General features: G+C 35.6%; 1 non-coding gene across 1 annotated transcript; it reads right to left on the reverse strand.

The window, feature by feature from the left end:
- Window positions 1-18,175: 18,175 nt before the first annotated feature.
- Window positions 18,176-18,323, reverse strand: LOC123600074. The gene has a single exon (XR_006713465.1). It is a non-coding gene; the product is annotated as a U12 minor spliceosomal RNA (small nuclear RNA).
- Between the last annotated feature and the right edge of the window lie 9,420 nt (window positions 18,324-27,743).

Below are 27,743 nucleotides of genomic sequence, written 5' to 3' on the forward strand. Positions count from 1 at the left end.
CTGAGAGTTGATAAAATACATTACTTCATTGTATTTAAGCAGTAAGAAAAAATGGGTAAATCTAGATGGAAAAAATTGGGGTGTGTGAGCTAAGATTTTAGTAAAACATTCTGTTAAGTAAATCATAGGAAAAAGTAATTTTCAATTGATTCGGAAAGAATTTGCCTATCATGCTAGATTACACTAACAAGGAAGATAAGAGAATAACTTCTACTTTCAAGTCTATTAAATTATATATAGATAAATATGTATGTTAGAATAAGAGTGATTTTTTTTTCTAAACAAATAAAGGAAAATGAGAATAAAATAACTGTTAGCTTTGGAATTAAAGAAAAGAAAGAACAAAGCCCAAAGAAGCAAATTAAAGAGCATTAACTAAGATGATAGAATTAAGTAATCACAGTGAATTTTTATAGACTAAATTTATACATGAAAAGTCAAAGAGGTTGTTTTGGTGTATGTGTGTGTTTAATCAAGTTATATCCCTCATTAAAACAAAACAGAGGGGCACCTGGGTGGCTCAGTCGGTTAAGCGTCCGACTTCGGCTCAGGTCATGATCTCGCGGTCCGTGAGTTCGAGCCCCGCGTCGGGCTCTGGGCTGATGGCTCAGAGCCTAGAGCCTGTTTCCGATTCTGTGTCTCCCTCTCTCTCTGCCCCTCCCCCGTTCATGCTCTGTCTCTCTCTGTCCCAAAAATAAATAAACGTTGAAAAAAAAAAAAAAAAAAAACTAATGCATCAAGCAAATATTTTAGGTACTAATAAAATATTTACAAAATTTGACCACTTAGTAAGTCACAAAAGAAGTCTCAAAAAATTCCAAGGATCAATATGACAAACACCACACTTCTGACCACAATAAAATTACATTTGAAATCAATAATTAAAAAATAGTCTAAAGAAACCATATGTCTGGAAGTTATCAAATATTTAGACCTGGACAACACAATGCACTATGTATTAAAACTTGTAGGATGAAGCTAGGATAATCTAAGAAAGCTGGAGATCTAGTTTGTTTTTTTCCAACCAAAAAAAAAAAAAAAAGCAGAAAAACAACCGAGTAAGGTATTCAACTCCAAATCTAGAAAAATTATAATAAAGTAGACTACTGGAAAGGCAAAAGGATAAAACAATAAAGGTACTATAAAAAATAAATAGAAAATAGAGAAGAAGGGAGATGATCAGTAAAACCAAAAGCTGATTCTTGGAAGGGCCATAAGAGAGAGGAATTTCTAGCAAAACTGATTTTATAAAATAGAAGTCACAAACAACACTATTGGGAATATAGGAGAAAACATAACAGCAAATATATAATTTCATAAAAGAAAATTGCATTTAAACCTAAGTTAAAAAATGAAAACAAAGATAAACTGGACAATTTTATACAAGATATGAATTTAAAAATTCACAGAGAATAAATAGAAAACCAGTATAAACCAGTAACCAGTAAAGATATTATACTAGTGATATAACATCACTAATCCAATTCTCAACAAGAGTAAAACATAAATTGCCTTGAAAAGAAGGTTTGCCAAATTTCAAGGAATAGATTTTCTCAGCTTATGGAAGTGTTTCAAAAGAAAGAAAAATAGGAAAATCAACCAATCCATTTGATGAAGTAAAATAAACCTGAAATTCAACTGGAGAATAATACTAAAATTATAAAAGAATCATACTTATGTATATAGCTTTAAAATCCTAAATAAGATTTAGAGTATAAAATCATAAATTGAAAAAGAATAACAATAATACTGAATCCTGACCAAATGGGGTTAATCCCAGAAATAAAAGAATATTTAAACGTGGTAAATGTATTCATGCAATTTACTTTGTTTTTTTAAAGTTCATTTATTTATTTTGAGAGAGACAAAGACAGCATGAGCAGGGGAGGGGTAGAGAGAGAGAGACAGAAACAGAGACAGAGACAGAGACAGAGAGAATCCCAAGCAGCCTCCCCACTGTCAGCACAGAGCTCGATGCCGGGCTTGAACTCATGAACCACGAGATCATGACCTGAGCCTAAATCAAGAATTGGAAGCTTAACTGACTGAGCCACCCAGGTGCCCCAATAAACGTTAAAAAAAACAAACAAACAAAAGAGAAAGTAACATAATTCACATTGTATACGGTGGCATAGTTAGGAGATTGCCTCAGAAATCTGCCTCAAGTAGCCACAGTTTACGCTTACTCTGTTTTAACCATTCTAAGCTAAAAAGCAAGCTTCAAAAGGATCAGTTTCCTAAAGTGAAAGACAGGCAATGTCTGATTTCAAGAACTTCTAAAGCCGGATAGTAATAGAGACAATGGGGTGTTGGCAGAAAGATAGATAAATAGGTCAAAGGAACAGAATCAAGTCCAAAAGGAGATCCACAGGTATATATTCAATTGTTTATTTGCAAAAGGGTCAAAGCAATTCTATGTGAAAAGAAAATCATTTTAAGTGTTATTGGAGGTGCCTAGGTAGCTTAGTCGGTGAAGTGTAGAAATTTCTGCTCAGGTCATTATCTGGCCATTCATGAGTTCCAGGCCCACGACAGGCTCTGTGCTGACAGCTTAGAGCCTAGAGCCTGCTATGGATTCTGTGTTCCTTCTCTCTCTGCCTCTCCCCCACTCACGCTCTGTCTCTCTTTCTCTCAAAAATAAATAAACACGAAAAAAAATTTTTTTAAAAAGGAAATGATGCTGGAACAAATGGAGAGTGGTATGCAACAAAAAAACCAAAATTCATTGACCCTAGTCTTGTGCCATACAGAACATTAAACTGGAATGCTCATAAACAGAATGTAAAAACTGAAACTATAAAACTTCTAGAAGGAAACATAGGAGAATATCTTAGCGATGTGGATTTGGTAAGGATTTCCTAGATATGACACCAAACATTTACTTTAAAAGAAAAAAAAATCAATAAATAGAAATTATCACAATGAAACACTTTTGCACTTTAAAAGACATGGTTAAGAAAGGGAAAAATCAAGCCAAACACTAGAAAATGTTGGCAAAACATATACCCAACAGAAGGTTTGCAGCTAGAATATGTAAAGAACTCTTACATTTCATTAAGAAGACAATACAATAAAGCATGAGCGAATTGCTGAGCAGAAACTTTGCCAAAAAATCTGTACAAGTGACAAGTAACACATGAAAAATGCTCTGTATCACTGTCAACAGGAAGATGCAAATGTAAACCATTAGATATCACTGTACATTCACTAACATGGCTAATACTAAACAAAGTGATGCAAATGGCACTTTCATGACCTGCCAGTTGGAATACAAAATGGCTCAAACACTTCGGAGAAATAGCTTAGTAGTTTCTTGAAACACTAAGCATACCTGATTCAATGATCCAGGCTATGTATTTATCCAAGAAAATAAAAGCTTATATCCACACAAAGACTTATACATGAATGTTCATGGCAGCTTTATTTGTAATAGTCCCAAATTGAAAATAACCAAATGTCCACCCACAGGTGAATGGAAGACAAAGTGTCCTGTATCCACACATTGAAATAATACTCAGCAATAAAATGGAATGAACTATTGATATACGCCACAGCATAAATGAAGCTCAAAGTAATTATATTGAGCGAGAACTACACCAAAAAAGAATACATATTGTATGATTCAATTTATATAAAGGTCTAGAAAATGCAAGTTGTTCTATAGTTATAGATCAATGATTATCTTGGCTGAGGGAGGTAGGGAAGGAGGGGGGAATGGAATTGCCAAGGGGTGCAAGGAAATTTCTGTGGTGGATGAATATGCTCATTACCTTGATTGTGGTGATGGTTTCACAGGTATGCATATACATGTACATATACATATACATGTATATATGTATACTAAAATTTATCAAATAAATTTTCTCATGAAATTTATGCTATATATGTCCATACTAAAAGTTATCAAGAATACTTTTTATATATAGTGTGTGCATTCTAATGTAGCTCAAGTATACATGATAAATTCATAATAAGAAAAAGAAACTATATTAAGAATGTTAGTTAATTATTAACTTAAATGCTATAGTTGTAGAGATCACGACAAGGTCTGGATTGGACAAGAAAAATATATTTAAGTATTGTGACGACAAAATTGATCAGATGAAGTAGAATGATGGCTGAAAAATCAGAAAATATTGCAAATGAAAATAGATGATTTCATTAGAGAAAGGACATTAAAAAAGAGTTACTGAAAGATACTGGTAAATTTGAAAGAATAAAGGGGAAACAAAGGGCATGCAGATTTCTCCTGTTCATTAATGAGATAATTCACAGAAATCTTTAATTTCCTCACCTGAAAATGGATTAAAACCTGTGCTATACCTTTTGCTAAAGTTAGGTAGTATATGTATTTAACATCTCTGTTATATTATAATTACAAAAAGCAAATGTTATCACCATCGAATACTATATGCCCTTTCTGTAAAAGGCATTCTGCAAAAGGGCATTTTTTTTTTGTTATTTTATGTATTTGTTTAATTGTTTGTACAAATCAACCATTATGAATATTTACCTTGTTTAGGGTCAAATTTACTAATTAAATTAATTTTGATGGTAATACAGTTTATTTTTGTGATAGACGGTGTGTTTAAAGTCTCTTTAGCATGCACAAAGTGAATTTAAAGCAGTTTCAGTAATCCTTGCCTGATTAGTTAACCTTAAAAGCAGGTTCTTTCAATGAAATGCTAAGAACCTCGAATCTCATTTTACCAATTATACAGTCATTAGATCATTAAACACATTGCTATCAGAACTATTTTTAGAGCCTCTTCAATGATTGCTTTCAGTATCTGGGCTTAGTCTCAACATTCATATTCCTCTGACTCTCCTAACCAGCATATTCTTTATTATGAAGCAAAGATGCAGTGAGGCTGCATAAATATTTAATAAATAAATAAGGTCAATGACAGTTTGCATTAAAATGGAAATAAAATACATGCATATATGAACTAGGGTGGCAATTGCGCCTTAATAAAAAATATACTCAAACTACAAATAATAGAGGAAAGAACACTTTACATAATCAAATAAATACAGTTCATTTAGTCATTCATGCATTCAACAAACAGTTTCTGGCAACCACACTAGACACTTGGGATAAGTCAGTAGGGAAATAAAAACAGAACAAAATTCTTGATTTGGAATTTATAGTTTAACTGTCAAGCCTGACAATAAATTGTGTATATATGTATATACGTATACATATATATATATATATATATATATGTATATGTATATACATATATGTGTATATATACGTATATACGTGTATATACACAAACACGCATACATATAATATTCTGGAAGGTTAACAATTCTGTAGGAAATAAAAAAAGAGCAGAGAAAGGGGAACCAAGAGAGTAAGCAAGGAAGTAGAGGTTGAAATTTTGAATAGGGTGATACATTAAGCCCCATTGAGAGAGAAGGTGACTTGGGTGAGGAATTTAGTCATAAAGATATTCAGACAGAGTGCAGAGGCTCTCAGGCTCCTGCAGCATTCACTGAGAGCAAGGATGGCAGATGGCTGGAAAGGAGGAACTTGGAGAGAGTAGTAGATTCAAAGGTCAGAGAGGTACAGGGCATAATCAGGTAGACTTTCATATACCACTGGCTTTTTACTTTGAGTGAAATAGAAGCTTTAATGGTTTGGTAAAATGAGGGCATGAACTAATTTCAATATTAAGAGAATGATTCTGGCTGTACTGTTGGGAATGGAATGCAGAAGGCAGGAATGAAGTAGGAAGTCAGGGTACTGTGGATGTAATCCAAATGAGAGTGGATGAGGCTGACACCACAGTGAATGTAATGAGAAGGAGTTTAATTCTGTTTGGCGGTAGAGTAGGTATTTTTTAATGGATTGGATCTGGGATGTGAAGGAAAGATCAGAACTAAGGATAAATCTACAGGTTTTAGCCCAAGAGACTATAGGATGGAAGTGCTATTAACTGACATGTGGAAGATTTGGGGTGGAGCAGGGTCTGAAGGACACACATGAGGAAAGCCAGCACATGGAAACTTCTATTCTATTGAATGGTTACCAAATGCCCTGCACCTTAACAGCTGATGAGTACATAGAAGTGAACAAAACACAGTTCCAGCCCCCAGGAGAATTAACAGTCAAGAAGACCAATTGATAGGCTGGGGACTCTCCCATCTAGAAGGAAGCTGTCTTTAAGGGTTTATGTCTAATTTCTATAACATCACCAAATCTTGGAATACCAAAATGTGGAGAATAAAGTGTGCAGGAAGTTTCAAACAAATCAGATCTCTTGACCTGATTGGTAGCATGCTTATGAAGCCAATAGAATTCATTACTAATATTAAACAAGAAAGTACAACATGAAGTTAACAGTCTAAAATTTTAGAAGTCCTTTATATCCTTTATTTTGTATATTTGAGTATTAACGCAACATAAAAATATCATCCCAAGATGCGCTGTGCGCGGAGCTGACATTGATGATGGTGAGGTGCTCTGCTCCCCAGACCTCTATGCGAGTACCGCCAACAGGTGGACTCAGCCACTTCTACTACTCCCAGATCTGTACAAGTGACAGATGCACTGAAGGCAGAATTCAAAGCAAATGCCGAGAAGACTTCTGGGAGCAGCATAAAAATTATGAAAGTGAAAAAGGAATAATCTGCCCTTGATAGGGAAAAATCTGTTATAAGATGGCTGACAAGACTGGATAGGGAAATTCCAGTCCCCCCCCCAACTAAAGACTCCCCTTCCAGGTTCTTGTTCCTATCCCGCTTGCCGTGAGCGCCAATACTACTAACGCAGAATGTGGAAGTAACAGACTATAAATTGTTTCCTCTGCTCACGCTCCAGAGGTCTCAGACCTCTGGAGAGTGATCTCCTCTGAGCCCGCTGGTGTTAATGATAAACCCCCTGCCTTCCATGATGTCCAAGTGCCACTGGTTTCTTCAAGAACCGGGTGCTCCAAACCAAGTTCCATAACACCCTAACGGATCCTGAATGCTAGCTACATTTTCAGAGTGAAGATGTGTGGGCACATGTTATGGCAGATTGAAACTGATCTCACTTCATGGGGGAAAAAAAATACGTGTCTTGTTCATAGATTGACATTGAATAAGTTGAAGCATGGTTCAAAAAATATGTTATTTATCAAAATGTTTAAATAAATGCATGATGTGAAACATAGTAAGTAAAATTAAGAATTTGTGAAAATATTTCTCTCTTTGTTGTTGATCAAGCTTTGCAACTATGTTTTCTGAAGATCTTAGATTAAATGAACTATGGGTTTGACAACAACTATCTCTAAGATATAACATTTTGTTTATCTTACGGAAAAAATCCAAGATTATAATACATATTTAGAAATACAAAGAAAAACAAAAGGAATCCCAAAACAGAAAGTAAATCTTTTTTTTTAATTTTTTTATTTGAGAGAGAGAGAGAGCACAAGTGGGGAAGAGTGGCAGAGAGAGAGAGAGAGAGAGGACGAGAGATAGAGAGAGAGAGAGAATCTTAAACAGGTTCATCACGGCCTCATGAGCCGTGATCGCATCACAGAGCCGGACATGGGGCTTGATCCCACAACCCTGGGATCATAACCTTAGTCAAAATCAAGAATGGCATGCTCAACCAAGTGAGCCAAGCAGGGGCCCCAAAAAATCCCCTCTCTTAGGGTTAACCACTGCTAATATTTTGGTGGCTGTCCTAAGATGACTTGTGTGAATGTATATTTTGGAATAAATGTAAACAGACACACATGCAGGCACACTTATGTTACCATTTACCAATTTCCCTAGGAGGTGATTTGGGAGAAAAGGAAGATTTACTGTTTAGACCACATACTGAATTAAAAAGGTGATAGTTAAGGTGAAAATAAACATTCTAAAATAAACAATGTTATTTTCAGAAACATTTTAAAGAAGAGTATATCTCTAAAATCAAAAGAAGGTGATAATCAAAATAATATTCAATCAAAATAGCATTTTCTTTTCTTACATTTTTGACACACATACTGTGCATCAAGTGAAATGAAATTCAGTGTTTTGTCTTATCAGCAATGATTTTTCACACAAGACTTTTAAACACATGCTTTGTATTATCATTTCATCTAATTAAATATCATGATTAATATATGTTTATATGTGCATGTGCATGTGTGGGGTGTGTGTGTGTGTGTGTGTGTGTATGTGTGTGTAGGTGTGTGTATGCACTTGTTGACTCTTTCAATCACCAATATAATGCTAAGTGAAGAATAACGTAATATTCATAACAACAAACATTCTCTCTAGAGTTTAATATATACCAACCACTTATCTATGTGCTTTCTTGTTCATCAATTAACAACAATATCACAACACCTCAATGAGCTAAAGCCTATTATTATTACCACTTTACCCTTGAGGAGAAATGAGTCACCATAGTTTAACCTTTGGTCACACAGAAGGGAAGTGATACTGGGTTTCACATCCTGGCTATTGGCCTTTGCAGTTCATGCCATTATCTGCTACACTCCACTGCTTCATGCAGTCTCAGTTGATCCATCTTTGGTTTTTACATAAATAGGTATTTTTAAATTATACTGCAAAAATATATATGTCGCAAATAATCACCATTACTCTTAAAAATAATCTAGAGTTTTAGCCTAAATATTTTCTGTGAACTTATTTTTTTGGAAACTTGTATTACCAATTTGCATTTTATAATTATTCAACACATTTACATTTCTAATTCTTTCCTAAGATCCCAGAAACTTTTCTTAGATTTTAGCACCTCCTGTTATTTTCTAGTATTTCTAGTATTTACACAATTTCCCCCTCAGGTTTGAAAAAAAAATAGGTTATTTGTAATTCAGCTTTTCCAGTAGTAATTAACAAGTCACTCCATTAGCTGATCTGGCTCTATTGTTTCTTAAGAGACTACTATGTGCCTCGCACTATAATTGATACTTAAATAAATGAAAGGTATGGTTCTCTCCCTGAAAGAATTTGCAATGTAATTGAGAAGTAGCTTACCTTGACAAACAAAAACTGCCCAGCCCAGCTTTTCTGTTTCTTTTCAGCCGTGCAACACACAGTGACTTTCACCAGGTCACCCTGGTGATTAATTAATAAGCATTGTGGGTGAAAACCAACTCCTAGTTCACTCGCTAAGACATCCAAAAAAACATTTTTAGGGCGGGAGCTGTAGTAGAGTTATCAACATGTTGTTGAATGAGAGCATTGTTAGTATAGAAATAACTTTAAGTCTCCATAATAATCTTTTTCTTCTTAAAGCATATCATTTTTGACCTTTCTTGTTTTTTGATATTAGTAGGAAATTACTTGCAACTATTGACATCTTGTTTTAGAATAATTTTTTTTTCCATCTCATGTAGTCTTTGAAGGCTTGTCATGTCATGGAAGGCTTTATTGAGCAGATGGGTTTTGAAGGATGTGTACCATTGGTATTCAACTTCTGAATGACATTTTATTCTTAAGTTACTATGGTCTTTTTTAAATAAATCATTCTTCTTGAATTCCACTGATTGGCTAAGTAACATTAAAGCATCCTATACTCAATTTCACCAAGGACATCTCTTGAAGCGGTTAGATAGCTCTCTGTTTGAAATTGTATGGTGTTGTATGGAATTGGTGTTTTCCAGTTTCATCAACATAGTAGAAATAACTTTCACTCTTTTAATAAGGCCATATATCTCATTGAACAATGTACTGGTCTTTATTTTTCTTATATGCAAATAGCCAAACGTACATCTCCCTCTCCACTCCCTATAGCTTAGCCATCAGCATCTCCAAAGATGTTCACTCTATTGGAAAGCAAATATTAACTGACACAAATGAATTTTAAGCAAGTTTTCACAAAGAAGCACTCAATCACTTTTTTTTGAAAAAGTTTTGCGTATCCTAATTACTTTGATGCTAAATGAAACATTTATTTCTATTACAAAACAAGCATTTGCAAATTATAAATTTTTACGAAAAATCATCTTTTCTAATGAAAGAAGATATTTTTGCTGTAATGTTATGAATATTACAACAAATAGAAAAGCACATCTGAAGATTTTACAACTATATCAAAGGTTTTCTTATGTATGTAGCAATCTATGGCTAACAACAAATCGAGAAAACAAACAGGATCAGGTCTAGAGACTCTTCTTTCTACAATAGTTTAAATTCTGTTTATGAATTTTTTTATTGGCAATTACATCTTAGCCTCCAGTGTTTTGTGTTAATGGAACATTTTCCAATTCTAGAATTTTCCATGGATTTTTTGGAGGGAATTAAAAGATTAAAAGAATACTATGCAAGCTAGCAACGATAATCACTCAGTACAGGCACAGTTGCTGAATAGTACCTGATGCTATCTCATCCAGGGTGCCATTCCCAGGTTGGACGTGAGTGTTATGTCCTCATTTGAACAGTTACTGACCTCCCTGTTCTTTATGTCCTCCGGAGGCAATCAGATTTTGACTTTTGTTCCTATTGGGCCTCAATGTTATATAAACCTTTTTCCTCTTTACCATTTGAAGCATCGGTTAATTTTGACAACATATTCATTAAATATTGTGGACTTTAAACTCAGGAATAGCCTAAAGAATATGCTGCTTCCTTAAACAGAATTTTATGGACAGTTACTGCTCACTCAGTAAGCATAACCAAAGTCTTAATGTATTTTGAATGTCCCTCATAGTTCTATTTTTTTTTGACATCCTAATTAACTTTCTTTTTTACCCAGTTACAGTTTTTCAGTGTTGAAATGCAAAGACCAGGTGACAGAATATTTCATGGCTTAAACTTCCATAAGTCTGTAAACTTGTGACATAAAATTTTGATTCTAATTTACTAGAAAATAAGCTTTTGATCTTGGTGTTATGTTGGGCAGGGCCCCAGTCTCAATTTTTATGGAGGCCTCTGAAAATGATTTGAGGATAATAAAACACTGTTTCAAATTTTCATGAGAGTCATAGGAAAGCAACAAGAACAACAAGCTTCTATAATTCCTAACCATTCTCCTTATATGATTATATCCAAAATCAATATTGTCTTTTATTATTAATGTAGAATACACATTTTTAACATAATAAAATAGAGAAGTTTTATTCCTCAATAGTTCCAGTCTCTGACTTCATGTTTTTATTGGCAGTAGACAACATAATAATAGTTCCAAGTATTGGAGGGGCAATTAGAAAGTATACCACCATTTTAGGTTAATGTTTTTGAATTCGTCTCAATAAATAGTTTGTAAGTGTCTCCCATATACAATCTAGGTGCAATACATTACATGGAATAAAAGGTCAAATAAAAGCTATCTGTCTTTCCTAGAACCTAACAACATTCTAGGTAGTACAGCAAGGTTAGAATGCATGCTGTATTTATTGGTAAATTTCACACGCTTGATTTAAAGTCAAACTTATTATACATCAGTCATGATTATGTGAAGAAGATGATTTATGAAAATATAAACTTTCATGATTGCTTAAAGATAATATTTAATCTTCCCTAGCAGGGATGCCTTCATGAAGGTAGAGTCATTTGAAGTAGACATGGAAAAGGGATTTCGAATATAGAAAAAAGAGCAAAAACAAAAGAACTAGGAAAGTCCATGGCATCTTATAAAATAAGCAATTCAGTTTAATAAGAGATGATAGTACATACAGCAGAGCAATAAGAAAAAAGAGATTTCCATGTAACATGAAAGAAATATGAAATCTTGATTTCAAATTTGGAAACAAAAAAAAATCACATTTAATTCCATTGACAACGAGAATCCAGTTCAGTTTGAAAAAGAGCATGGTTGGAGCACCTGGGTGGTTCAGTCAGTTGAGCGTCTCACTTGATTTCAGTTCAGGTCATGATCCCAGGGTCATGATATTGCGCCCACATCAGGCTCTGCACTGGGCATGAAACCATGAAACCTGCTTAAGATTCTCTCTCTCCCTCCCTCCACTCCTCCCCTACTCATGCTCAATCTCTCTCTCTCTCTCTCTCTCTCTCTCTGTCAAAAAAGAAAAAAAAGCATGGTGGAATTAGAGCTGTGGTTAGAAACAAAAGTTGACCAATAATAGCAAATATACTTTTATAGAGTGAAGAGGTTCAGGTCTCAAAACTGCCAAGAGATTATTTTAATGATTCAAAAGAGAAATAATGAGAGCCTGAACTAACCTTGTGTCAGAGGGATGGAGAAAAAAAAAAGTGAGGAGTTTTTTGCTTTGTTTTTTAAATAGAAGAGGTAGAATCTAAAGACAGGTACTTAGTTGTGTGAGGCAATATCAAATGAAGAGTTATAGATAACCCTGAGACATTAACAGCGGGCAACTGAGAGAATTCTGCCACTATTACAGAACCCAGGAAATGAGAAACAGGAGCCAGTTGTGGAAAGAGGAGCAGAGTTGAGTTTCAGGGCTGACAAGTTGTCCACATGGAGTTTCAGGGAAAACGTTTGGAAATGCAGATCTCACACTCTGGAGAAAGATGAGAGTAAGCAGATTCAGGAATCATCTCCATAGTGGTCCAGGTAAAGTCTGTACCGGTACTAATTGCTGCCAATCCTATCTTCAGGACTCTATAATAAAATGTCCTCAGTCAATGAATGTATTATAGAGCTGCCCACACATTTCTTAGTAGGATTTTAACTCCATTTAAAATGGCCATTATATAATGTCTCATAGTTCAGTGAATATTGTCTGTGACCTTAAAATAGAGAAAGTATTTTCCCTTTCTCAAGTAACTTGAAGCTTGGGGGATTACTTGGTTCTTAGGAATACCACTCTGAACTCTAGTCACTCAGCTCTTTCTAAATTTAGAATGTGTGAATAGTAATCTCTACCTTGCTTACCATGTAACTGTGCATTCTTATTAAATGAGACAAGATTAAAGCACTATTCAAATGTAAGAGGTGATTATTATGGCCTCTCTCCACCTCTATCTTCATTCCCATGTGACAAATTCAGCCAACTGGATGGCAGGGACATTACATTCCAGTTGTCTGACCTCACAAGGGCTATGCTTGGGGTTCGGTAGGTTAAAGACATAGCTTTCAGGTGTAGGTGTGAGGCACGATACTGCTGTGCTTGTGAGCATGCACTGTGAGACTTAGGGGCATGTAATACTCACAATGCACCTCAGTTTACTCCTTGATGAAATGGAGATGATGATAGAACCTCTTCATTAAGTTCCTGTGACTACTGAGTGCTTAGAAATAGTAGCCATAAACTATTATTATAATGGGCTCAAATTTTCGGTTTCAGCGATGTATTTGCAAAAATGTAATATTTATTTCCTTAAAAAATTAAAAGTAATATAGCTCTGTAGCCTTTATTCCAGCGACTGGCAAATTTCTTAGCAACTCAAGGTAATAGGCCCTCCAGTTTTAAATGACTCCAGCTGAGGTTTTGACCCAATTAAGTTTTTTACACCTGGTCCCTTAGCCTTTTTTCCTCCCTGGTACTACTTAGGGTCCAGGCATCAGGTCAGAGATATTTGGTCCACACGCCCACCTGCCATTCTTTATCCTTGCTGCTCCATGATCTCATATAACACGTTAATCCTGGCACTCACTGTGCACTGGGATCTGCTGGTGACATTCATGACCTTTGTGTCCTCTGGTCAAGAAGTTCAGATAGTGAGTCTTCTTTGTGCTCACTTCTATTGATGGGCTAAATTATGCAATGGTAGCAACAACAGCAGCAAAAAAAAAAAAAAAAAAAAAAAAACCCAAATCACGACGACTTATAACAGCAAAGATCCACTCTTCCTTGGACTACATATTCATTAAAGGTCAGTAGCAGTATTCATTCAAGGTCAGTCTTTATTCCAGGACACAGTCTGAAAAGCAACTCCTATCAAAGACTTGGCCAACCTCACAGTAGAAGGAAAAGATCATGGCACCAGGTAGTAGGTCATAAAGCTTCTGCTAGAAAGTGCTTACATCACTACCAGTTACATCTCATTGACCAGAAGAAGTCACATGTCCAAGTGTGATTTTAATGGTGTGGGAAAGGATAAGATTCTACCAGGGAGAAGCAGCAATTTTTTTTTTAAATATTATAACCTACCGCAGTCTCTTTGGGCCCCCCAGATATATTTCCTGGCATATTATATCTCTCTCAGGCAGCCACATGCATTTTTCACATGTGGGCAAGGTGAGGAGGACACTGGGGCTGCCCTCAGTTGTATCTGCATTGACATACTAGGGTAGAGTTCCTAGATGTGCAGAAAGATACACAGCCACCTGGTGGCAGACGTCCCTCTTCCAGTTCAGTATCTAATATAGTTCCAAAGGTAGTAACACTAAGAGTCCTCCTCCTAACATTTGCAGGGCCCAAGGCAAGAATATAAATGGAAGTTCCCATATTATATATGTAAATATTTCAAAGTCATGACATGCTATGAAGCTACTACATAAAATATGCTCTACCTTTCCAAATAAATCCTAAATAAGATTGAAAATGCCAGATCCTCATCAGAGCATGACAAAACAAAGAGAATCTGCCCAATCCCAGGACACGGTCCCACTTTGATGGACCTTTTCTTTTCACCCTCCTGCCCTCTGCATATTCCAGGCAGCCTTTCCATGCTTTATCCACATCCCCACATCTAGGGTTGCATTCACCAGCAACAGCTTCGTCTGTTTTCAGGAAGGCAGATTTGAGGAAAGACCCAGGCAGGCATTGAAAACAATGTCAGTAATATTTGGGCTGGAAATTCAGGGGCCATGGAACCTATAGGATTGTCTAGAAGGGGGTATGTGGGCTATGGATGGGCACATACCTTTGGAGCTTAAGACCACTCACCTGTGGGGGTGGGGGTACCAGATGAAGGCCAAAATGAGGCTTTTTAAACATATGACATAGGAAAGAAGGACCCTCACCCATGGTCTAAGGGTGCTAAGTCCAAATAAAGTATAGAGTTTTAGAGCACATGGGCATCCATTACATAAATAACATTCATATATTTGTGTATATCAGTTATAAAACCTAGATCAACTTAAAAGATCATCTTTTAAGGTTATCTGTTCTCACTTTTATCCACGGGCAGGCTCTGATTCCAGTATCACCTTACCTAATTTCTGAGCGAAACTGACCCAGTCTGGGGTATTTTAAGCAACCTTATTCATTTTACAAAGTATGTATTCCTTTTGGAAAAGAATTCCCAGAAAGTTTCTTGTCAGTGTTTCCTTTAACACTTTTAAAATACAGCATTATTTACAAAAGTGTGCACTCTTTTAAGACTCTACATCTACTGGGTAAAGTAATATCTATTTGTCTTTGCAAATAACACAACACAAATTCTGACTTTTGTCTAAGAACTTGATACCAATTTATCAGCACAATAAATTGTCTGTGTCTGTGTGATAGATCACTAAAGACTCAACTGCCTTCCTTGGCTTGATCCCTGCTCTGTGAGAAGGAGATGCCTTTTGTACACAGCTAGCCAAGATTCAAGGGCTGTACCTCTGGCCAAGACAAAGAGCTTTTACTCTGGGTGAAATTAAAGGAGACTCCAGCTGTGGCCTCACTAGTACTCAAACATCAAGTTCTCTGCTCCCAACCCTATCACCACATACTATTTGCTTAAATGAATAAGTGGCGTTTCTGGTGAGGCTGGAAAGTCTTTAGAAAAATGCAGAGTGGAAACACTTTATAAATATGAGTTACAGCATTTGAATTAGAATTCTGCTTGGTATAATTTTTTTTTCAGCTTCTCACTCACTGCAAAGGCAGTTTTTTTTTAAAAAAAGCTGTCAATTTGTTTTTTCTTATATGTATTTAATTTTTTGATTCTCAAACAGGGAAAACATGAAACAGAAAATCTCACATGTAACCAAGCTGAAACAAGAAAGACAATTACTTTTCCCTAATGAAATGTTCTATTTCCTTGGTTTGCTGTTTCATTAATTTCCCAACTTCATTTTATGCTGATCTAGATTTTAGTAGTTTTCCCCAAACACAACTTGAGCAAAAGATGTTTGGATTAATTCAAAAAATTATTGTGTGTCTATGGTGTGAGACGCTCTTTCTTATGAGCTGGGTAACAGTAAATGGCAATCCAGATTTCTCCTGTGACAGGACTTTGACTTTAGAGCTGGGGTGAGGACAGATTAAGACAGACTAACTAATAAAAGTTAAATATAATGATAGTTATGATGAAGAAAATGAAAAGATTTATGCAACAGGGAATGACTAGGTGGCATATAACATGCAGAGAGCCCCCTCTGAAGAGATAAGATTTGAGCTAAGAACTTACTGATGAAAAAGATGAAGCAATACATGTGAATTTGGGAGGGACACTCTGCTACCAGAGTGAATGACAAGGACAACAGCCCAAGAAAGGGACCAGTTTGATGTGTTCCGGGATAGAGAAGAAAGTCATTGTAATGGGAGCATAATGAATAAAGGTAAGAGTGATAAGAAATGAGGAAGGACAATATCTGGGGGTGAAATTAATCACCATATTCTAGTATTATAAGGTAAGTTCCATTGTGTTTTAGTTGGAAGCCACTGGAGAATTTTCAGCTGAGGAGTAATGTGATATAATATATACTTGTAAGAGATTGTTTTGGTTGCTGAGTGTAGACTGTATTTTGGGCCAGGGTGATAGAGTAGGAGAGAGTGAAAGCAGGGAATCATTTAGAACAGCACAATAGCTTGTAGCCTGGATCCCTTTCTAGATCTCTTGGGTCTTTCCATTAAAAAAAAAAAAAAAAAAAAAAAAAAAAAAAAAGACATCGTCCAAACTCTATGCTCATTCACTTTTCTCCTTGGCCTTTGACTTGAGTCCATAATTTGTGGGCCCCTTATTTCTTGGTCTCTTTTTCTCTTTGCCTAAGATATGTCATGAAGTCACTTTTGTTTCCTACATTCAGGCTCCTCCTCTGACTCTCTGTGCAGAGGAATGGACAGAATTCTCTTTCCAGTAAAGCCACCAGAACATGTAATTGCACTCAGAGTTCAGAGTTGCCATCCTGATATCTAAATGATGACAGTATTGAAATAAGCTGCCCACTATTTCCCAGAAGTTGCTAAATATTCGTAAGCATATCTATGATCCAGTAGTCTTAGATAATAGGTAGATCTATTTCATTTTTGCCTCTTGTTAGCTTAGCCATCTTAAATTCTTAAACCAGAGTTGATGAGAAAACCCACTTCATGAACATGGAAATTCCTTAAGCTCTGAAAAAGCCAAAAATCCAAAAATTTCTTTTGATTCCCTCCCATACCCCAAGTTATTGGCTGCTGGGAGCTGAGTAACATTAAGAGGATTAGAAACATGCATGGTCTTCTGTTTAGTTTTCTGTCCTTACCATATATGTCAGTCTAATTTCTGAAACATCACTTTGGTTGTCAGCTTTTAATCTTTCTGAGGTGGAAGACTTAGAGGTTTGGCTTCAGTTAGTAACTTCTCTGGTTATTAAATGTGCTCTAAATGCAGTGGCTCATCTTATATGTGTTCCTTAATATCATTTCTGACTGGGTGTTTTAGTTTCCCACTTTGGCCGAGCCATGTTGAGGGTTAACTCTCATAGAACTATTTATGAAGAAAAGTCTCTGGATTTAGTAAACAGAAGGAGTTATTTCTCATTGCTGGGAGGCGTTGGGTGATTTTCATAATTCCTTTCTTCCAAATCCTTATCATTGGGATTTGTGTTTTCAAGGGATGGGGGTTCACAACAGAAATGATGTCGTGGTGGTTTGGACCGAAAGAGCCATAAATAGAAAGAATATTGCCATGTTTTCTAACAGATGCTCTCTCTGGCTCAGAGCTTGAATCTATCAAATTATTGAAAGGAGCATTCGTAACATCATGTCTCAGGGAAGAATAGAAAAAAAAAAAAAGAAAAGAAAAAGAAAATCTTCAGGCTATCTTTCTGAACTATTTTGTGTCTTTAGAATTAAATAATACATTTGAATGGGCCAATGCCAATAATGGTAAAATTTAATAGATGTGTTGAGATTTGCTTGGGCCACTGTCATATTAGTCTTCTTCCTTTCTTGAGACAACTACTTTATTCTTGAGATTGAGTCCAGATCATCAAACACTCACTTTGTTTTAATTTTAGCTACAGGCAATTCAGTTCATGTCAGCCTATATGTAACAGATGTAAACTTTGCATGTTTTGTTTTGTTTTCGTTGTTTGTTTTTTTCCTTCTCAGTCTCATGGATTACCTTCATACCAGTCTACTCTTTCAGTTTTAAAGGGGGACAGGCTGATCATGACTCCCAGTCATCCCCGAAGTAGGTGGGTCACCTTAGGGGAAAACTTTACCTGCTCAAAAATTCATCTCACATTACCAGTGAAGATTTGGGCACCTCCCCCATCATTATTTTCCTTACTCATAAGTTTAAAGCATTAAACTTTTTCAGGGTCTACTACTCAGCAGCCCACATCATTTTGTTCATACCTGTTTCTTGACCAAACCTTAGTTCTAGTAAAACCTGTGGCTTCTGTGGCTTAAGATGTAGAATTTAATGAAAATACAGTCATGGGGTAACTGTGAATTATATTATGTATGAATGAAATAGTTCTCCATTTTCCAAACTAATTAATGCAGTGGAAAATCCTGGATGCTGTCTGTGGACATGGGATCAATTTGCTTCTATCGATCATTACTTCTACTTCAGTCTATGTCTTACTACAAATGACCTTTGAGAAAGAAAATCAGTGTCTATAATTTATCAAATGTAACTTCTTTTAAAACAATGAGCCAGTATAGCTAAAATTGTGGTGTGTTAATAAATGGCTCTAAAATCTCAGTGTCTTCAAATAATAAAAGCTTCTTTCTTGCTCATGCTACATGGTCATTGGAAGCAGGCAAGAGATACCTTGCTCATTACACTCAATACGGAAACAGGCTAAGTGAGAAGCCACCATTTCTGGCATTGCCAATTTCTGAGCCAAAGTAAAAAGAACTCTGCCAGGGAGCAATTAAGATGTGCTAGCCCAGAAATGACACATTTACTACTGATTGGTTAGAAGTAGTCATAGAGGGGCGCCTGGGTGGCTCAGTCAGTTAGGCATCTGACTTCGGCTCAGGTCATGATCTCACAGCTTGTGAGTTCAAACCCCGAATCAGGCTCTGTGCTGACAGCTCGGAGCCTGGAGCCTGCTTCGGATTCTGTGTCTCCCTCTCTCTCTCTGCCCCTCCCCTGCTCACACTCTGTCTCTCTCTCTCTCTCTCTCTCAAAAAATAAACATTAAAAAAAGAAGAAGAAGAAGAAGTAGTCATAGACCAGGGAACAGCGGGGAAGGGAGCTGTGTGCCAATGACAGTAAATACAATTCTACATGTGTCCTAAAGGAAGAGGAACCAGAAATATTTTGATTAAAACCTTTATGATTGCCCTAGCACTCCATGACTGGCTTTCTGTAAGACTTTTGTAGACTGCTTCATTGAGCTTCAAATACCTGGCTTCTTTCCAGCAACTTTGCCTGAGGGATCAGTCCTTGAGGGAAAGCTAGATGACAAATGCCTGCTGAGCCAAGGAAGGAGAGAGAAGATCATGGCATTCACCTTTCTGCCTTGGATTCTGATTAGTTAGAAAATACAGGCTCATGTTGGTATTAATGTCCTTCCTGACACTTGCACAAAAGCAATCCCATGACTGACTCACCCCAGCACATTTCCTAATGCTGGTAGAGACAAAGCATTTAGTGGCACTGTCTCTGATACTTCCTGGGGGAAAACCAACTTTATCTGCCATTTTCCTGGCATCTTTGGACTTCTGCTTCTCTGTGAAATACTTTCACACCAGAAAATCAAAAAACTACTATAAATCATTCACTTGCCAGGTGGATCAGATTGAAAACAAATTCTTTGCCTTCACTTTGCTTGAGGGAATTCCTTGGTCCACCCCAAGCATTCTGTTCACCTTCTCAGATTTCAAAAAGAAAACGTTAACTATAATCTCAAATTCACTGTCTATTAGGCAGAAATGTCTACCTTCACCTGGCAACATCGAACTATGCTATAGTTCAGACTCTTACCAAGGTATAAACCTGTGTTATTTAAAATTACCAAGAACTCAGCTAAACGTTTTCCTTTCTGACTTTCTCCCTCCCTCCCTCCCTTCCTTCCTCCCTCCCTCCCTTCTTTCCTTCCTTCCTTTCTTCTCTCTTTCTTCTTTCTCTTCCTTTTCTTTCTTTCTTTTCTTTCTTTCTTTCTTTCTTTCTTTCTTTCTTTCTTTCTTTCTTTCTTTCTTTCTTTCTTTACCAGCTCTGTTGAGATACAACTTACACATAATAAACTACACATATTTAAAATATACATTTCGATGTGTTTTGACTTCTATAAACACCAGTGAAACCATCTACACAATCAGAAAAAAACGTATCATATCCATCACCCCCAAAAGTTTTCTGGTGCCCCTTTTTTACCTTTCCTGACTCTCCCTTTCTCTATACTCTTTCTTTTGTCTGACTTCTTTTACTCAGCATAATTATTTTGAGATTTATCCGTGTCATCATGTGTATTGGTGGTTGGTTCTTTTTTCTTGCTGAGTAGTATTCCATTACATGGTTTATGCATTCACCTGTTGATGAACACGTGGATTGTTTCTAGTTTCTTTAATATTACTAATAGATCTTCTATGGCAATTTGTATATAACCTTTGTATGAATATATGCTTTCATTTCTCTTGGGTAAATACCTCTGATTGGAATGATGGTATCACATGGTAGATATATATTTATTTTTTTTGAAAAATACAAAACTATTTTTCCAAAGTGGTTATACCATGCCATATTCTCAAAAGCACTGAATGAGAGTTCAACTATCTATACTTGGTCACCCAACACATGATATTATCAGTCTTGCCCATTTTAATGCATGTTTTCTGATATTTCCATATGATTTTGGTTTGCATTTCCCTAATGACTAATGATGTTGAACATCTTTTATATGCTTCTTTGTTACCCATACTTCAATTTTCATGCAATATCTGTTCAAATTCTTTGCCCATTTTTTATTTGAGCTTTTTGTTTTTCTTATTATTAAGACAATTGTTCCCAAAATTGTTAGTTTTGAAATGATTACAAACTATAATTAAACACTTTGAGGAAGTACACAAAGATGCAATGGTCCACAACCATTTGCGAGTAATTTGTTAATCCAATGCTCCATTGTCTCCTACTGCCCCAATGTGTATTTTCTATAAGCAGGAGATTTCCTTATATGAACATAATATAACCATCATATTCAGGAAATTAACATTATATATTATTGCCATTTAACAGTCAAACACCAGTCAAGTTTTGCCAATTTTTCCAAAAAATTGTTCCAATTTTTGCTGATTGTTCATAAAGCATAAAAATCCAGTTCAGAATCACACATAGAAACTTTTTAGTTACCTTCAGTCTGCGACATTTCTTCACTATTACTTAGATTTTTGGACTTTGACACTTTTAAAGATTGCAGGTCAGTTATTTTGTAGAATGTCCTTTAATTTAGGTTTAAATTCTGGTTATATATTTTTGACAGGGATATCCAGAAGTGATGGTGAATTCTTCTCATTGGATACTATTAGTTTTTAAAGACAACTTTATTGAGGCATAATTAAAAGGCAGTTAACTGCTCATAGTATACAATTTGAAAAGATTTGACCTATATGTATACTGTTACTACAATCCAGATAATGAACACATCAATAGCTCTCCCAAAAGTAGCTTGAAGACTTTATCTCTCTCTATAGCCCTTCTCCTCCCTCCCCAGAAAACAACTGATCTGCTGTCACTATAGATTAGTTTATATATTTTAGAATTTTATTTAAATTTTATTTAAATGCACTATATTTTTGTCTGGCTTCTTTCACTTGGCATAATTATTTTGAGATGCATCCATGTTGTAGCATGTATCAATATTTATTCCTCATTTTTAAGAAGTATTCTATTGCATGGTATACCACAGTTGTTGGCACTTGTTAATGGACATCTGGGTTGTTTCCAGCTTTTGACTATTACAAATAAAGCTGCTATGAACATTCATGCACATGTCTTTGTGTGGACATATGTTTTTATTTCTCTTGGGAAAATACTTTGGCATGTAATAGCTTGATCATATGGTAGGTGTATGTTTAATTCTTTAAGAAATTTCCAAATATTTTTCCAAAGCGGTTTATGCTTTAACCACCAGCAAAGTGTTTGAATGCTTTTTACATCCATCAGCATTTAATCAGAAATCCACTTTGTCCACTTCCTCATCAGCACTTGATGAGGCCAGACTTTTTAATTTTAGCCATTCTAAAATCTGTGCAGTGGTATCTCATTGTGGTTTCACTTTGCCTTTCCCAAATAACTAATAATATTTAGAGTTTTTTCATGTCCCTATTTACCATTCATATATCATGAGCTTTTAATGGATTGCTCAAAATATGCTTGTTAGCAAAATTTCAATGCTATATTCATAATGAAAATCTGTGGCTCTGTCACAATTTCTTATCTTTTTTGAGGGAAGGTGGGTCAGGACCTCTGTGTTTTCTGTTTCTACTCATCAGTATTTGCCTCTTTATTAAATAGTTGAATACCTGGTACACCCTTCTCTTTGACACCTTCAAAAGTACAGATATACAAACATAGAAGGACCTGGGTATTCCCCTCAAAGTATTTTTCTGGTTGTTACTGCTTAGTTCTGTTTGTTTGTTTGTTTGTTTGTTTGTTTACTTTGGTACAGAAGCTTACTGATTGAGGGCAGACTATGGTTCACAAACATACAGAAGTAATGACGTTTTCCATGTTGACTTTCCATTTGTTGGCATTCTTTCTCAAATAGCAGGGTTTTTGTTTGTTTGTTTTTGTATTATTTTGTTTTGTCTTTTAGTTAGAGATTTTTAATTTCCTCAGAGATACTGAATTTCATGCTAGGTGCAAAGAAGTTATTCTAGGAATAAAATAATTAATGTTGTATGTACTTTGGGATACAAATAATAACATCTTCAATACAAACAATCCCATTTCCTCTTTCTCCTTTGCACATTAGCTCAATTCAATCCCAGTCATCCCTTGGAGTTAGAAATCATGTGACTTGAGTTCTAACCAACTGAACAGGAAGAGACATAACACGTGTCACCTCCAGATCTGGCTCATTCAAACCCATTCACATGATCCTCAACATTTCTTTCACCTTTTTGTGACCAGTGTTGAAGATAACAGATCAATAGGATGGAATGACACTGGGTACCAGAATCACCATTTGGAGAACAACACATGGACCAGGAACATTAGTTTGATAGATGATGTGGATAATTTCCATTGTTCTAAGCCACTGAAACTTAGAAATTTGCCTGTTACAGCAACCAGCATCACTCTTACCAATAAAGAAGTCAGTAGGTCAGAAGGATAGGTCAATACTAAGGTTTCTATATTTTTCTACTGGCATTTCTTCCTCCTTGTTTGGACTTCAGGCTTCTAGCCCTTGATGGAATACTGAAGCCCACTGAGACAACAGTGCTTGGAGTTTAATTGAAAGGCATAAGTACCGTGCAACAGTCCTTTTAATCAAGATGTTAAAAGGAAACTTTATTAAACTGTGATTGAATATATAAAATTAAGATGTAATGCATTTTAAATATATTAGCTCAAATTATAAAATATTAAATTAAGATTTAATATATTAAATTAAACACAGATTAAACTAGATTGAAAAAATACTTTAAAAAATCTCAAATACACCAGAGGAATTATTAACCATTTTATTTAAAAGTGAAAGTCTAGCAAGTACTAGAGTCATAAAAGAGGGACTATTGAGGGGAACCAGCCACATTGGGTATACAGCAGTTGCTGCACTAAGTAAATGAGATTATCAAAGATTGAAGCAGAAATTTGGTTTTGAGTTAAAATGTAGGAGAATAAGAGCATGTTGAATCTACCAGATCCCATGAGTTCTCAGTGGCAGTGCCGACCCTGATGGTGAACACATGGTTCATCTATTTAGAGCTGTTATCTTTTCCCATGCCCAACATAAAAGCTTCTTGAAATGATTTTGTTGTTTGTACTTCTATATTTTCATGAGACAGGCTAGATCTTTGCAGATACTGACCCTTAGATCTAGCAGCCTTTCATAGGGAAGGAAAAATAGAGCAAAGTATCTCAAACCAAAAAAAGTGTCAAATGAAAAAACGAAAAGAAATAACCTGACTCTATTTTTCATGTTTCATCCTGAAAATAAATGAATTCAAACATACCTTTATATTGAACTTAGTAAGTGCCAGTACAAAACACTTTTTAAGTAAATGTTTCATCCAATTTTTACAATGATTCTATACAGAAAATATTTTTTTATAATTGTACGTATGTAGAAATTACAAATAGGACAAATAAGACATTTTCCAGGGATGAAACAGTTAGAAATCAATGTAACTACACTCAAGAGTTTATCTATTTTCCCCCAAATCCTATGATCTGGATTGATGGCTGGATGATATCCATAAAGGAAGTCAGGCAGTTTCCCAGACAAGTCACTATGCTTAGTCACAAGGAATTAAAGTAAAGTACAGATGATAATGATAATAATAAATAATAATTATAGCAGCTATCATTTATTAGGCACTTAATGACTTGAGACACAATGATAAATACTTTGTTTATAATAATGCGTTTGATCATCTGAACAACTTGTGAAATGAGCACTGTCAATACCTCCATTTTAGAGATCAGAAGCCTGAGATTTAGAACTTAAGAAATGTGCCCCAGGCCACAAAGTTTTGAAGATACAAAGCTGGGATCAAACTCAGAGTTGCTTCCTCTCCCACTCCTCCTGGTCGAGCACTCTCCATTGACGTGCTTGGTGTATGTGGATGGATTGAGATGAGAGAATGAGAACTGTAGAGCTCCATGGTTTCTACTCTAAACCTGTTCAGCTGGCTCTTTACTGAGCCTTCTCACCTATGAGTAAAAATAGACTGATGTCCATATGGGAGCATTATCAGGTTGACATGAAATTCTTACCTTAATGTTGAAAAAAACAATGGAAATACATCTGGGTGGTGTGATAACTGCCAGACAGGTGACTAAAGTCTGTTTTTATTTAATTTCTTCACTCACTTCAGTCCACTCTTCAACCTACTATAATCTGACTTCAGTCTGTCACCTCATCCAAGTTTACCAATGACAACTCATTATTAAATCTCAATGGCTCCTTTGTAGACCTCTCTGCTTTGGGCTATATTTCACACAGTCAACCACTTTCATCTATCTTCTTGATACTCTTTTCTGAATATTGACTTCTGAAATGCTAATTTTTCTGGTTTTCCTCCACTTCTCTGTTCCATTTAACACATTTCATCCTTTTCATTTCTATCTCAACCTAGTCACTTGATTTCAAATGCTTCTGCATTTGATGCAGATGCTTCTGCACTTCATTATATCCCTGAGCAATTCAATCTCCTACCACTGGTGCTGTCTGTACTAATGACAGCACATTTCCTTTCTGGTGTGTCCTATTTCAGTCAAAGGTATAACCTTCTAGATACTCTTTCTTTTGGGTGAGCTCATCTGTGTTCATGTTTCCAAATCTATATCCAGTTACTATCTCTATCCTGACCTCCAGAGCTGGATTTCCATCTCCTTCTATCTCAATAAATCTGGACACCAAATCTAAATATCAAACACAATGTACTCCAAACTGATCTCATCCTAGCTAAGCAGTGATTAAGAACATGTCCTCTGCAGAAAAAAAACAAATATCACATGATTACACTCATATGTGAAATTTAAGAAACACAACAGAAACATAGGGGAAGGGAAGGAAAAATAAGATAAAAACAGAGAGGGTGGCAAACCATAAGAAACTCTAAAATGCAGAGAATAGATGGGGGGTTGCTAGAGGGGAGGTCCATGGGGGGGGTGGGCTAAATGGGTGATGGGCATTAAGGAGTGCACTTGGAATGAGCACTAGGTATTATATGTAAGTGTTGAATCACTTGGTTCTATTCCTGAAACCAATGTTACACTGTATTTAAATAATGTGAATTAAAATAAATTTAATAATAATAAAAAAAGAAGATAGCCCCTGGAGCCCAATTCTTTCACTTACTAGCTGTAACTTTGGGCGTTATTTAATGTCTCTCTGTCTCTTAGCCTTATTCTGTAAAGTAGGGATGATTATAGTACCTTCGCCATACTGTGACATGACTAGTCCTAGTCTGGCCAGGTCTTTTTTTGTTGTTTCATTTCCCTGAATCTACTGATGTCCACTCGTGTCCTATGTCAGCTGCCTCTGAATGTTCACTGCTCTGGGTCAGAGTGGGCATACCCAGAATCAAAAGCTCCCCATATCTATGTTCACCTTATCAACCACCAACTTTAAGGATGAAGATGCATCAGTTAGATTTCTCTGGCTCCAGTAAGTGCTTTTCCTAATTTGTTACTCAAGATACTCATAAAATGTTAGGATTTAGGAAGTTTATTTATTTTATTTTATTTTATTTTTTTGGTTCAAGTGAAGCAAAATGTCCACTGTCACTGCCTGTTACATGAGAATGGCCTCACATTGGGCTTTAATGGATCTGTGACAGAATACAGCCTCTAGATCATAAAAAACATTCTTCCTATTTTCCTGGAAAGACCAGGTTCAAACAAGTTCAAAGCTACGTGCTAAACACATGTACATCCACATACACACACACACACACACACACACACACACACACACACATCTGCGTACTTTCCTTCTCAAGGTGAATCAGTGAGTCACTGAGTTTATACTACTTTCTGTACAAAACTAACAAACTTGCCACCCACCCAAATGTGCAATTTGATCTTTTACACTTGATAAAGTGAGTCTGTGTTTCTACTGATCACTCACTGTGCTTATAATACTTTCTTATTCATTTGATACTTTTCTGTTTATACTTCAAAATCCCTTCTAATAATTCCACTTTACCAGTGTCTTTCATTAACACATAGGAAGAATTATGGTAGTTTGCAAATACTAATACTAATACTACTAATAATATACTTAAAAGTAATATCATGTCTTGTGTGCCTCGTATGAACCAAGTCCTTAAAACAAGCTTATTAAGTAGTATCTGTGTTACAGGTAAGGAAATAGACATTCAGTGAGACTGAGTAACTTGTGCAAGAAACAATATGTACAAAACCAAAATTTGGCCCAGTCTTTTTCTCCCATTAGCTGACATGTCCCCTCTCAACACCACACTTGACCTAATGAGAATTTCCATCCTTGTCCATCTACCTATGTATTATGTATTATATATTATGTAACCTCAAGAACAAGCATAATTTTACTTATATTTTTCCAATACAATATGTATTATATAAAAAGATTTTCAAAATATTTTCTGAATGAATGAGTCAACCACATAGTGACCAAATCACACGTTTGTACTAAACATGTACCGACACTAAAGAGTTAATGACGTGGAAATAGAAAAAAATTAGAAAACATGGCCTCAATTTCAAGTAGCTTACAAAATTCCAATTTAGAAGCAATATGGAATGGTGTAAAGACATAAGAACAGGCTTTTAGTACATTCAAATTTGTAATTTTGATTTTGCCAATACCAAGATTGGGAAAGTCATAAAATTTCTGTTACATTACTTCACAGCTTCTCAAAAGCCAAAAGGTTACTTTATGTAATCAGAAAGCTGACTTTCCACCATAAAAATCTGTCACTATCCTCTAAGAAAGTCAATCTTTGATAGCACAGTTCATATGTGTAAATCAGTGGTATTTAGGGAAAAAAATGGTTTAAAGTATTTGCATATTACAACAGATTCCACTTCAGAAAGCACAGGTTTATGAATCTGTTAAAATTTTG

The sequence above is a fragment of the Leopardus geoffroyi genome, chromosome C1 (genome assembly GCF_018350155.1).
Source record: "Leopardus geoffroyi isolate Oge1 chromosome C1, O.geoffroyi_Oge1_pat1.0, whole genome shotgun sequence".
NCBI classification, from domain to species: domain Eukaryota; kingdom Metazoa; phylum Chordata; class Mammalia; order Carnivora; family Felidae; genus Leopardus; species Leopardus geoffroyi.